General features: G+C 49.9%; 1 protein-coding gene across 1 annotated transcript in view; it reads left to right on the forward strand.

Annotated features, from left to right (window-relative positions):
- The window catches only part of LOC139240824 (sodium/potassium-transporting ATPase subunit alpha-3), a 258,910-nt gene that overhangs the window by 136,396 nt on the left and 108,116 nt on the right, over positions 1-14,398 (forward strand). The window lies entirely within an intron of this gene.

Consider the following 14,398-nt stretch of genomic DNA (forward strand, 5'->3'; position numbering starts at 1 on the left):
TGGTCTATCTCGGTCCGGTCTATCTCACTCCGGTCTATCTCGGTCCGGTCTATCTCACTCCGGTCTATCTCAGTCTGGTCTAACTCACTCCGGTCTATGTCACTCCGGTCTAACTCACTCTGGTCTATCTCAGTGCGGTCTAACTCACTCCGGTCCATCTCAGTCTGGTCTAACTCACTCCAGTCTATCTCAGTCTGGTCTAACTCACTCCGGTCTATCTCAGTCAATTCTATCTCACTCCGGTCTATCTCACTCCAGTCTATCTCACTCCGGTCTATCTCGGTCCAATCGATCTCAGTCCGGTGTATCTCACTCCGGTCTATCTCGGTCCGGTCTATCTCACTCCGGACTATCTCGGTCCGGTCTATCTCACTCCGGTCTATCTCAGTCTGGTCTAACTCACTCCGGTCTATCTCAGTCTGGTCAAAATCACTCCGGTCTATCTCAGTCCAATCTATCTTACTCCGGTCTATCTCGGTCCGGTCTATCTCACTCCGATCTATCTCGGTCCGGTCTATCTCACTCCGGTCTATCTCAGTCCGGTCGAACTCACTCCGGTCCATCTCAGTCCAGTCTAACTCACTCCGGTCTATCTCAGTCTGGTCTAACTCACTCTGGTCGATCTCAGTCCAGTCGAACTCATTCTGGTCTATCTCGGTCCAGTCTAACTCACTCAGGTCTATCTCAGTCTGGTCGAACTCACTCCGATCTATCTCACTCCGGTCTATCTCAGTCCAGTCTAACTCACTCCGGTCTATCTCAGTCCAGTCCAACTCACTCCGGTCTATCTCAGTCCAATCTAACTCACTCTGGTCTATCTCGGTCCGGTCAATCTCAGTCTGGTCTAACTCACTCCGATCTATCTCACCCCGGTCTATCTCAGTCCAGTTTATCTCACTCTGGTCCAACTCAATCCGGTCTATCTCAGTCCAGTCTAACTCACTCCGGTCTATCTCACTCCGGTCTATCTCACTCTGGTCTATCTCGGTCGGGTCGATCTCAGTCTGGTCTAACTCACTCCGATCTATCTCATTCCGGTCTATCTCAGTCCAGTTTATCTCAGTCTGGTCTAACTCACTCCGGTCTATCTCACTCCAGTCTATCTCACTCCGGTCTATCTCACTCCGGTCTATCTCACTCTGGTCTATCTCGGGCCACTCAATCTCAGTCCGGTCTAACTCAGTCCGGTCTATCTCACTGCAATCTATCTCACTCCGGTCTGTCTCACTCCGGTCTATCTCATTCCGGTCCATCTCATTCTGGTCTATCTCACTCCGACAGAACTCACTCCGGTCTATCTCACTCCGGTCAAATTCACTCCGGTCTATCTCGGTCCGGTCTCTCTCACTCCGGTCTATCTCGGCCCGGTCTATCTCACTCCGGTCTATCTCTGTCCGGTCTATCTCACTCCGGTCTATGTCACTCTGGTCTAACTCACTCCGGTCTATGTCACTCTGGTCTAACTCACTCCGGTCTATCTCAGTCCAGTCTATCTCACTCCGGTCTATCTCACTCCGGTCTATCTCACTCCGGTCAAACTCACTCCGGTCAAACTCACTCCAATCAATCTCACTCCGATCTATCTCAATCCGGTCTATCTCACTCAGATCTATCTCACTCCGGTCTATCTCAGTCCAGTCTATCTCAGTCTGGTCTAACTCACTCCGATCTATCTCACTCAGATCTCTCTCACTCCAGTCTATCTCACTCTGGTCTATCTCACTCCGGTCTAATTCACTCTGATCTATCTCAGTCGGTCTATCTCACTCAGATCTATCTCACTCTGGTCTATCTCACTCTGGTCTATCTCACTCCGGTCTATCTCACTCAGATCTATCTCACTCTTGTCGATCTCACTCCGGTCTATCTCATTCGGTCTATCTCAGTCCGGTCTACCTCACTCCGGTCGAACTCACTCCGGTCTATCTCACTCCGGTCTATCTCGTTCCGGTCTATCTCACTCCGGTCTATCTCACTCCGGTCTATCTCACTCAGATCTATCTCACTCAGATCTATCTCACTCCAGTCTATCTCAGTCCAGTCTAACTCATTCCGGTCTAACTCACTCCGGTCTATCTCACTCAGGCCTAACTCACCATGGTCTAAATCACTCCGGTCTATCTCACTCCGGTCTAACTCACTCCGGTCTAATTCACTCCGGTCTATCTCACTCCGGTCTAACTCACTCCGGTCTATCTCAGTCCAGTCTATCTCACTCCGGTCTAACTCACTCCGGTCTATCTCAGTCCAGTCTAACTCACTCCGATCTATCTCAGTCCGGTCTATCTCAGTCTGGTCTAACTCACTCCGATCTATCTCACTCCGGTCTATCTCAGTCCAGTTTATCTCAGTCTGGTCTAACTCACTCCGGTCTATCTCACTCCAGTCTATCTCACTCCGGTCTATCTCACTCTGGTCTAACTCGGTCCACTCTATCTCAGTCCGGTGTATCTCACTCCGGTCTATCTCACTCCGGTCTAACTCAGTCCGGTCTATCTCACTCCAATCTATCTCGGTCCGGTCTATCTCAGTCCGGTCTATCTCACTCCGGTCAAACTCACTCCGGTCAAACTCACTCCAATTAATCTCACTCCGCTCTATCTCACTCCGGTCTATCTCACTCCAGTCTATCTCACTCCGGTCTAACTCACTCCGGTCTAATTCACTCCGGTCTATCTCACTCCAGTCTAAATCACTCCGGTCTATCTCACTCCGGTTTATCTCACTCCGGTCTATCTCACTCCGGTCAAACTCACTCCGGTCAAACTCACTCCAATTAATCTCACTCCGCTCTATCTCACTCCGGTCTATCTCACTCCAGTCTATCTCACTCCGGTCTAACTCACTCCGGTCTATCTCAGTCCAGTCTAACTCAATCTGGTCTATCTCGGTCCGGTCTATCTCAGTCTGGTCTAACTGACTCCGGTCTATCTCAGTCTGGTCTAACTCTCTCCGGTCGATCGCAGTCCAGTCTAACTCATTCTGGTCTATCTCGGTCCAGTCTAACTCACTCCGGTCTATCTCAGTCTGGTCGAACTCACTCAGATCTATCTCACTCCGGTCTATCTCAGTCCAGTCTAACTCACTCCGGTCTATCTCACTCCGGTCTAACTCACTCCGGTCTATCTCAGTCCAGTCTAACTCACTCTGGTCTATCTCGGTCCGGTCTATCTCAGTCTGGTCTAACTCACTCCGATCTATCTCACTCCGGTCTATCTCAGTCCAGTTTATCTCAGTCTGGTCTAACTCACTCCGGTCTATCTCACTCCAGTCTATCTCACTCCGGTCTATCTCACTCTGGTCTAACTCGGTCCACTCTATCTCAGTCCGGTGTATCTCACTCCGGTCTATCTCACTCCGGTCTAACTCAGTCTGGTCTATCTCACTCCAATCTATCTCGGTCCGGTCTATCTCAGTCCGGTGTATCTCAGTCCGGTCTAACTCAGTCCGGTCTATCTCACTCCAATCTATCTCACTCCAATCTATCTCACTCCGGTCGATCTCACTCCGGTCGAACTCAGTCCGGTCTATCTCACTCCAATCTATCTCAGTCCGGTCTAACTCAGTCCGGTCTATCTCACTCCAATCTATCTCACTCCAATCTATCTCACTCCGGTCTATCTCACTCCAGTCTATCTCAGTCCGGTCTATCTCACTCCAATCTATCTCACTCCAATCTATCTCACTCCGGTTTATCTCACTCCAGTCTATCTCTCTCAGGTCTATCTCAGTCCGGTCTATCTCACTCCAGTCTATCTCACTCTGGTTTATCTCGGTCCACTCTATCTCACTCCGGTCTATCTCACTCCGGTCTAACTCACTCCGGTCTAACTCACTCCGGTCTATCTCACTCCGGTCTATCTCACGCCGGTCTATCTCACTCCAGGCTATCTCACTCTGGTCTAACTCACTCTGGTCTATCTCGGTCCAGTCTATCTCAGTCCGGTGTATCTCAGTCCGGTCTAACACAGTCCGGTCTATCTCACTCCAATCTATCTCACTCCAGTCTATCTCACTCCGGTCTATCTCACTCCGGTCTATCTCATTCCAATCTATCTCACTCAGGTCTATCTCAGTCCGATCTATCTCACTCCAGTCTAACTCACTCCGGTCTAAATCACTCCGGTCTATCTCACACCGGTCTAACTCACTCCGTCTAACTCACTCCGGTCTATCTCACTCCGGTCTAAATCACTGCGGTCTATCTCACTCCGGTCTATCTCACTCTGGTCTATCTCGGTCCACTCGATCTCAGTCCGGTGTATCTCAGTCCGGTCTAACTCTCTCCGGTCTATCTCACTCCGGTCTAAATCACTCCTGTGTATCTCACTCCGATCTATCTCATTCCGGTCTATCTCACTCCGATGGAACTCACTACGGTCTATCTCACTCCGGTCTATCTCACTCCGGTCTATCTCACTCCGGTCTAATTCACTCCGGTCTATATCACTCCGGTCTAAATCACTCCAATCTATCTCACTCCGGTCTATCTCACTCCGGTCTATCTCACTCCGGTCTATCTCACTCCGGTCAAACTCACTCCGGTCAAACTCACTCCAATTAATCTCACTCCGGTCTATCTCACTCCGGTCAAACTCACTCCGGTCTATCTCACTCCGGTCTAACTCACTCCGGTCTAACTTATTCCGGTCCAACTTACGCCGGTCTATCTCAGTCCGGTCTAACTCACTCCGGTCTATCTCAGTCCGGTCTAACTCACACCGGTCTATCTCAGTCCGGTCTATCTCACTCCGGTGTATCTCACTCCGGTCTATCTCACTCCGGTCTATCTCACTCCGATCTATCTCAGTCCGGTCTATCTCAGTCCGGTCTAACTCACTCTGATCTATTTCACTCCGGTCTATCTCAATCCGGTGTATCTCACTCCGGTCTCTCTCACTCCGGTCTATCTCACTCCGATCAATCTCACTCCGGTCTATCTCACTCCGATCTATCTCACTCCGGTCTATCTCACTCCGGTCTATCTCAGTCTGGTCTATCTCAGTCCAGTCTATCTCAGTCCGGTGTATCTCAGTCCGGTCTAACTCAGTCCGGTCTATCTCACTCCAATCTATCTCACTCCAGTCTATCTCACTCCAGTCTATCTCACTCCGGTCTATCTCATTCCAATCTATCTCACTCAGGTCTATCTCAGTCCGATCTATCTCACTCCGGTCTAACTCACTCCGGTCTAAATCACTCCGGTCTATCTCACACCGGTCTAACTCACTCCGGTCTAACTCACTCCGGTCTATCTCACTCCGGTCTATCTCACTCCGGGCTATCTCACTCCGGTCTATCTCATTCCAATCTATCTCACTCAGGTCTATCTCAGTCCGATCTATCTCACTCCGGTCTAACTCACTCCGGTCTAAATCACTCCGGCCTATCTCACACCGGTCTAACTCACTCCGGTCTAACTCACTCCGGTCTATCTCACTCCGGTCTAAATCACTGCGGTCTATCTCACTCCGGTCTATCTCACTCTGGTCTATCTCGGTCCACTCTATCTCAGTCCGGTGTATCTCAGTCCGGTCTAACTCAGTCCGGTCTATCTCACTCCAATCTATCTCACTCCGATCAATCTCACTCCGGTCTATCTCACTCCGGTCTATCTCACTCTGATCAATCTCACTCCGGTCTATCTTACTCTGGTCTATCTCAATCCAGTCTATCTCAGTCCGGTCTATCTCACTCTGATCTATCTCACTCTGGTCTATCTCACTCCGCTCTATCCCAGTCCAGTTTATCTCAGTCGGGTCTAACTCCGGTATATCTCAGTCCAGTCTAACTCACTCTGGTCTATCTTGCTCCGCTCTATCTCAGTCTGGTCTAACTCACTCCGATCTATCTCACTCCGGTCTATCTCAGTCCAGTTTATCTCAGTCTGGTCTAACTCACTCCGATCTATCTCACTCCGATCGATCTCAGTCCAGTCTAACTCACTCCGGTCTATCTCGGTCCGGTCTCTCTCACTCCGGTCTATCTCGGCCCGGTCTATCTCACTCCGGTCTATCTCTGTCCGGTCTATCTCACTCCGGTCTATGTCACTCTGGTCTAACTCACTCCGGTCTATGTCACTCTGGTCTAACTCACTCCGGTCTATCTCAGTCCAGTCTAACTCACTCCGGTCTATCTCAGTCTGGTCTAACTCACTCCGGTCTATCTCAGTCCTGTCTAACTCATTCTGGTCTATCTTGGTCCAGTCTAACTCACTCCGGTCTATCTCAGTCTGGTTGAACTCACTCCGATCTATCTCACTCCGGTCTATCTCAGTCCAGTCTAACTCACTCCGGTCTATCTCAGTCCAGTCTAACTCACTCTGGTCTATCTCGCTCCGGTCTATCTCAGTCTGGTCTAACTCACTCCAATCTATCTCACTCCGGTCTATCTCAGTCCAGTTTATCTCACTCTGGTCTATCTCACTCCGGTCTATCTCACTCCGGTCAAACTCACTCCGGTCTAACTCACTCCGGTCTAACTCACTCCGGTCTATCTCACTCCGGTCTAACTTACTCCGGTCCAACTCACGCCGGTCTATCTCAGTCCGGTCTAACTCACTCCGGTCTATCTCAGTCCGGTCTAACTCACACCGGTCTATCTCACTCTGGTCTATCTCACTCCGGTCTATCTCACTCTGGTCTATCTCACTCCGGTCTATCTCACTCCGATCTATCTCAGTCTGGTCTATCTCAGTCCGGTCTAACTCACTCTGATCTATTTCAAACTGGTCTATCTCACTCCGGTCTATCTCACTCCGGTCTATCTCACTCCGGTCTATCTCAGTCCAGTCTATCTCAGTCCGGTCTATCTCACTCAGATCTATCTCACTCCGGTCTATCTCAGTCCAGTCTATCTCTGTCTGGTCTAACTCACTCCGATCTATCTCACTCAGATCTATCTCACTCCAGTCTATCTCAGTCTGGTCTATCTCACTCCGGTCTAATTCACTCTGATCTATCTCAGTCGGTCTATCTCACTCAGATCTATCTCACTCTGGTCTATCTCACTCCGGTCTATCTCACTCAGATCTATCTCACTCTGGTCTATCTCACTCCGGTCTATCTCATTCGGTCTATCTCACTCAGATCTATCTCACTCAGATCTATCTCACTCTGGTCTATCTCAGTCCGGTCTATCTCACTCGGGTCTAACTCACTCCGGTCTATCTCACTCCGGTCTATCTCGGACCGGTCTATCTCACTCCGGTCTATCTCACTCAGATCTATCTCACTCAGATCTATCTCACTCCAGTCTATCTCAGTCCAGTCTAACTCACTCCGGTCTAACTCACTCCGGTCTATCTCACTCCGGTCTATCTCAGTCCAGTCTATCTCACTCCGGCCTATCTCATTCCGGTCTTTCTCACTACAGTCTATCTCAGTCGGGTGTATCTCAGCCCTGGGTCAGTGGGTAGCACAAGAGTGGCTTCAAACCCCCACTCCAGGGACTTGAGCACATAAATCGAGGCTGACACACCAGGGAGCGCCGCTCTGTCGAAGGGGCAGTACTGACGGAAAGCTGCACTATGGAGGTGCTGTCTTTCAGATGAGACATTAAACCGAGGCCTTGTCTGCTCTCTCAGGTGGACAGAAAAGATCCCATGGCACTACTTTGAAGAAGAGTAGGGGGGTTATCCTCGGTGTCTCAACAGGATGGATAAAGGGGAACCAGTGGATGTGGTGTATTTGGACTTCCAGAAGGCATTTGACAAGGTGCCACATAAAAGGTTACTGCAAAGATAAAAGTTCAGGGGATTGGGGGTAATATATTAGCATGGATAGAGGATTGGCTAACTAACAGAAAACAGAGAGTCGGGATAAATGGTTCATTCTCGGGTTGGCAATCAGTGACTAGTGGGATGCCGCAGGGATCAGTGCTGGGACCCTAACTATTTACAATCGATATTAATGACTTGGAAGAAGGGACCGAGTGTAACGTAACCGAGTTTGCTGATGATACAAAGATGGGAGGAAAAGCAATGTGTGAGGAGGACACAAAAAACTGCAAAAGGACATAGACAGGCTCAGTGAGTGGGCAAAAATTTGGCCGATGGAGTATATGTTGGAAAGTGTGAGGTTATGCACTTTGGCAGAAAAAAAATCGAAGAGCAAGTTATTATTTAAATGGAGAAAGATTGCAAAGTGCTGCAGTACAGCGGGACCTGGGGGTACTTGTGCAGGAAACACAAAAGGTTACTATGCAGGTACAGCAAGTGATCAGGAAGGCCAATGGTATCTTGACCTTTATTGTAAAGGGGATGGAGTATAAAAGCAGGAAAGTCTTGCTACAGCTATACAGGGTATTGGTGAGGCCACACCTGGAATACTGCATGCAGTTTTGGTTTCCATATTTACGAAAGGATATACTTGCTTTGGAGGCAGTTCAGAGAAGGTTCACTCGGTTGATTCCGGGGATGAGTGGGTTGACTTATGAGGAAAGGTTGAGTAGGTTGGGCCTCTTCTCATTGGAATTCAGAAGAAAGAGAGGTGATCTTATCGAAACGTGTAAGATTATGAGGGGGCTTGACAAGGTGGATGCAGAGAGGATGTTTCCACTGATGGGGGAGACTAGAACGAGGGGATATAATCTTAGAATAAGGGGCCGCCCATTTAAAACTGAGATGAGGAGGAATTTCTTCTCTCAGAGGGTTGTAAATCTGTGGAATTCGCTGCCTCAGAGAGCTGTGGAAGCTGGGATATTGAATAAATTTAAGACAGAGATAGACAGTTTCTTAACCGATAAGGGAATAAGGGGTTATGGGGAGCGGAGAGGGAGGTGGACTTGAGTCCATGATCGGATCAGCCATGATCATATTAAATGGCGGAGCAGGCTCGAGGGGCTGTATGGCTTACTCCTGCTCCTATTTCTTATGTTCTATGTGTCTTGGGGCCAATATTTATCCCTCAATCAACATTACTGAGAGTATCTGATCATTATCACATTGCTGTTTATGGGAGCTTGCTATGCACAAATTGGCTGCTGTGCTTCCCACATTACAACAGTTACTACGCTCCAAAAGTACTTCATTGGCTGTAAAACATTTTGAGAAGTCCGGTGGTCATGAAAGGCGCTATATAAATTCAAGTCATTCTTTGTCTCACTCCAGTTTAACTCTTCCCTCAATCTTACCCTCATTCCATCTTACCCTCCCTCCATCTCTCCCTCTTTCCATCACTCCCACACTCCATCTCTGCCTCACTCCATCTCTCCCTCCCTCCATCTCTCCGTCGCTCCAACCCCTCTCTCCGTCTCTCCGTCATTCCAACTCTCCCTCCCTCCATCTCTCCATTGCTCCACCCCGTCTCTTGCTCCCTCCATCTCTCTCTCTAGCCATCTCTCCCTTCCTCCATCTCTCCCTCCCTCCATCCCTTCTCTCAATCTCTTCCTTGCTCCATCTCTCCCTCCCTTCATGTCTCCCTCCCTCCAACCTCTCTCTCCATCTCCATCATTCCATCTCTCCCTCCCTCCATCTCTCCCTCTATCCATCTCTCCCTCTATCCATCTCTCCCTCTCTCCACCTCTCCCTCGTCCATCCCAACTCTCGCACTCCATCTCTCCCTCCCTCCATCTCTCCCTCCCTCCATCCCTCACGCCTGCTCTCCTTCCATCTATCCCTGGCTCCATCCCTCGCTGCATCTCTCCCTCTATCTCTCCCTCGCTCCATTCTCTGCTTCCCCAGCTCGCACTATCCATTGATCCTGTGACGTGCTCAATCCTGGCCATCTGCTGTGAAATCCCCTTGATCACCATGGCAACAGAGGCCATGCAAATTGTATCTTAGATCTCAGTACAGCGGCTGAGACAGAGAGAGAGGCACACACACAGGGAGAGAGGAAAAGGGACAGAGAGAGCAACCCAGAGAGAGATAAGAGAGAGAGAGACAGAGAGAGAGACAGAGAGAGAAAGACAGAGAGAGAGACACAGAGAGACAGAGACAGAGAGAGAGACAGAGAGAAAGAGAGAGTGAGACAAAGACAGAGAAAGAGAGAGAGAGAGACAAAGACACACAGCGACAGAGGGACAGAGAGAGAGAGAGAGACAGAGAGAGAGAGAGAGAGACACACACACAGGGAGAGAGGGAAAGGGAGAGAGAGAGCAACCCAGAGAGAAGAGAGAGAGAGACAGAGAGATACAGAGAGAGAGAGAGAGACAGAGAGAGGGAAAGGGACAGAGAGAGCAACACAGAGAGAGAAGAGAGAGAGACAGTGAGAGAGAGAGAGAGACAGTGAGAGAGAGACAGAAAGAGAAAGACAGAGAGACACAGAGTGAGAGACAGAGACAGAGAGAGAGAGAGAGTGAGACAAAGACAGAGAGAGTGAGAGAGAGTGAGACAAAGACACACAGCGACAGAGGGACATGGAGAGAGAGTGAGACAGAGAGAGAGAGACAGAGACAGAGAGACACACAGGGAGAGAGGGAAAGAAACAGAGAGAGCAACAGAGAGAGACAGACAGACAGAGAGAGAGAGAGAGACAGCGAGACAGACAGAGAGAGAGAGAGAGAGGCACAGAGACAGAGAGACAGACAGAGAAAGACAGACAGAGACAGACAGACAGGGAGACAGAGAGAGAGAGATAGACAGAGACAGAGAAAAACAGAAAGAGACAGAGATACAGATAGATGGAGACAGAGCGAGAGATTCAGAGAGGGGGAGAGAGACGGGGACAGACAGACAGAGAGAGAGTGAGAGAGACAGAGAGAGTCCGAGACACAGAGAGACGGAGACAGACAGAGAGGGACAGAAGGAGGGAGAGAGACGGAGACAGACAGAGAGATACAGAGGGAGGGAGAGAGATGGAGACAGACAGAGAGAGAGGGAGTGGGAGAGAGTCAGAGACTCAGAGAGACGGAGACAGACAGAGAGATATAGAAGGAGGGATAGAGACGGAGACAGACAGACAGAGAGAGAGAAGGAGTGATAGAGACAGAGTGATAGAGAGAGAGATAGACAGAGACACAGAGAGAGATAGAGAGAGAGGGCGAGAGATGGGGACAGACAAAGAGAGAGAGATATACAGAGAAAGAGAGATGGAGACAGAAAGAGAGAGGGAGTAAGAGAGGCAGGGAGAGAGACCGATACAGAGAGTGGGAGAGAGCCGGAGACAGACAGACAGAGATAGAGAGAGGGAATGAGAGACAGATAGAGAGAGAAAGAGAGATGGAGACAGACAGAGCAAGAGGGAGTGAGAGAGGGAGAGCGACAGAGACAGATAGACAGACACACAGAGAGGGAGTGAGAATGAAAGAGAGAGACAGAGAGATGGGGACAGAGAGAGAGAGAGTGAGAGAGGCAGAGAGAGAGTGAGAGAGGCAGAGAGAGATACAGAGCTCTAGAGGGAGAGAGACAGAGACAGATAGATAGAGAGGGAATCAGAGAGACAGAGAGACATAGAGAGGGAGGGAGACAGAGAGACGGGGACAGAGAGAGGGAGTGAGAGAGCCAGCGAGAGGGAGAGAGACAGAGAGATGGGGACAGACAGACAGAGAAAGGGAGTGAGAGAGACAGAGAGAGAGAGAGAGAGAGAGAGAGATAGACAGAGACACAGAGAGAGATACAGAGAGAGAGCGAGAGATGGGGACAGACAAACAGAGAGAGATACAGAGAAAGAGAGATGGAGACAGAAAGAGAGCGGGAGTAAGAGATGCAGTGAGAGAGACCGATACAGAGAGTGGGAGAGAGCCGGAGACAGACAGACAGAGATAGAGAGAGGGAATGAGAGAGAGAGAGAGAGAGAGAGATGGAGACAGACAGACAGAGCGAGAGGGAGTGAGAGAGGGAGAGAGACAGAGACAGATAGACAGACACACAGAGAGGGAGTGAGAGAGTGAAAGAGAGAGACAGAGAGACGGGGACCGAGAGAGAGAGAGAGTGAGAGAGGCAGAGAGAGATACAGAGCTCTAGAGGGAGAGAGACAGAGACAGATAGATAGAGAGGGAATGAGAGAGACAGAGAGACATAGAGAGGGAGGGAGACAGAGAGACGGGGACAGACAGAGAGAGGGAGTGAGAGAGCCAGAGAGAGGGAGAGACAGAGAGATGGGGACAGAGAGACAGAGAAAGGGAGTGAGAGAGACAGAGAGAGGGAGAGAAAGAGAGAGAGAGAGAGGGAGAGAGACAAAAAGATGGGGACAGACAGACAGAGAGGGAGTGAGCGAAACAGAGAGAGGGAGAGAGATGGGGACAGACAGACAGAGAGAGAGAGAGTGAGAGAAGGAGAGATACAGTGAGAGAGGGAGAGATACACACACAGAGACAGAGATACAGAGAGACAGATTGTGAGAGAGACAGAGAGAGGGAGAGTGAGAGAGGGAGTGAGAGAGGGAGAGAGGGAGAGAGACACACACAGAGACAGAGATACAGATAGACAGATTGTGAGAGAGACAGAGAGAGGGGGAGTGAGAGAGGGAGAGATACAGTGAGAGAGGGAGAGAGACACACACAGAGACAGAGATACAGAGAGACAGGGTGTGTGAGAGAGGGAGACAGAGAGTAAGAGAGGGAGTGAGAGAGGGAGAGATACAGTGAGAGAGGGAGAGAGACACACAGAGTCAGAGATACAGAGAGATAGAGTGTGTGAGAGAGAGACAGGGAGTGAGAGAGGGAGAGATATAGTGAGAGAGAGAAGGAGACACACACAGAGACAGATATACAGAGAGATACACAGGGTGACAGAGTGTGAGAGAGACAGAGAGTGAGAGAGGGAGAGATACACACACAGAGACAGAGATACAGAGAGACAGAGTGTGTGAGAGAGGGAGACAGAGAGTAAGAGAGGGAGTGAGAGAGTGAAAGAGAGAGACAGAGAGACGGGGACCGAGAGAGAGAGAGAGTGAGAGAGGCAGAGAGAGATACAGAGCTCTAGAGGGAGAGAGACAGAAACAGATAGATGGAGAGGGAATGAAAGAGACAGAGAGACATAGAGAGGGAGGGAGACAGAGAGACGGGGACAGACAGAGAGAGGGAGTGAGAGAGCCAGAGAGAGGGAGAGACAGAGAGATGGGGACAGAGAGACAGAGAAAGGGAGTGAGAGAGACAGAGAGAGAGAGAAAGAGAGAGAGGGAGAGAGACAAAAAGATGGGGTCAGACAGACAGAGAAGGAGTGAGCAAAACAGAGAGAGGGAGAGAGATGGGGACAGACAGACAGAGAGAGAGATTGAGAGAAGGAGAGATACAGTGAGAGAGGGAGAGATACACACACAGAGACAGAGATACAGAGAGACACAGTGTGTGAGAGAGAGACAGAGAGTGAGAGAGGGAGTGAGAGAGGGAGAGATATAGTGAGAGAGGGAAGGAGACACACACAGAGACAAAGAGATACACAGGGTGACAGAGTGTGAGAGAGACAGAGAGTGAGAGAGGGAGTGAGAGAGGGAGGGATACACACACATAGACAGAGATACAGAGAGACAGAGTATGTGAGAGAGGGAGACAGAGAGTAAGAGAGGGAGTGAGAGAGGGAGAGATATAGTGAGAGAGGGAAGGAGATACACACAGAGACGGAGATGCAGAGAGACAGGGTGTGTGAGAGAGGGAGACAGAGAGTAAGAGAGGGAGTGAGAGAGGGAGAGATACAGTGAGAGAGGGAGAGAGACACACACAGAGACAGAGATACAGAGAGACAGAGTGTGTGAGAGAGAGACAGAGAGTGAGAGAGGGAGTGAGAGAGGGAGAGAGACACACATAGAGACAGAGAGACAGAGAGAGGGGGAGTGAGAGAGGGAGAGATAGTGAGAGAGGGAGAGAGACACACACAGAGACAGAGATACAGAGAGACAGAGTGTGTGAGAGAGAGACAGAGAGTGAGAGAGGGAGTGAGAGAGGGAGAGATACAGTGAGAGAGGGAGAGAGACACACAGAGACAGAGAGACAGAGAGTAAGAGAGGGAGTGAGAGAGGGAGAGATAGAGTGAGAGAGGGAGAGACACACACACAGAGACAGAGATACAGAGAGACAGAGTATGTGAGAGAGAGACAGAGAGTGAGAGAGGGAGTGAGAGAGGGAGAGAGTGAGAGAGACACACACAGAGACAGAGATACAGAGAGACAGATTGTGAGAGAGACAGAGAGAGAGGGAGTGAGAGAGGGAGAGATACAGTGAGAGAGGGAGAGAGACACACAGAGTCAGAGATACAGAGAGACAGAGTGTGAGAGAGAGACAGAGACAGAGAGAGGGGGAGTGAGAGAGGGAGAGATACAATGAGAGAGGGAAGGAGACACACACAGAGACAGAGATACAGAGAGACAAATTGTGTGAGAGACAGAGAGAGGGGGAGTGAGAGAGGGAGGGATACAGTGAGAGATGGAGAGAGACACACACAGAGACAGAGATACAGAGAGACAGATTGTGAGAGAAACAGAGTGAGGGGCAGTGAGAGAGGGAGAGATACAGTGAGAGA

This window comes from Pristiophorus japonicus, chromosome X, assembly GCF_044704955.1.
Source record: "Pristiophorus japonicus isolate sPriJap1 chromosome X, sPriJap1.hap1, whole genome shotgun sequence".
Lineage (NCBI taxonomy): Eukaryota > Metazoa > Chordata > Chondrichthyes > Pristiophoridae > Pristiophorus > Pristiophorus japonicus.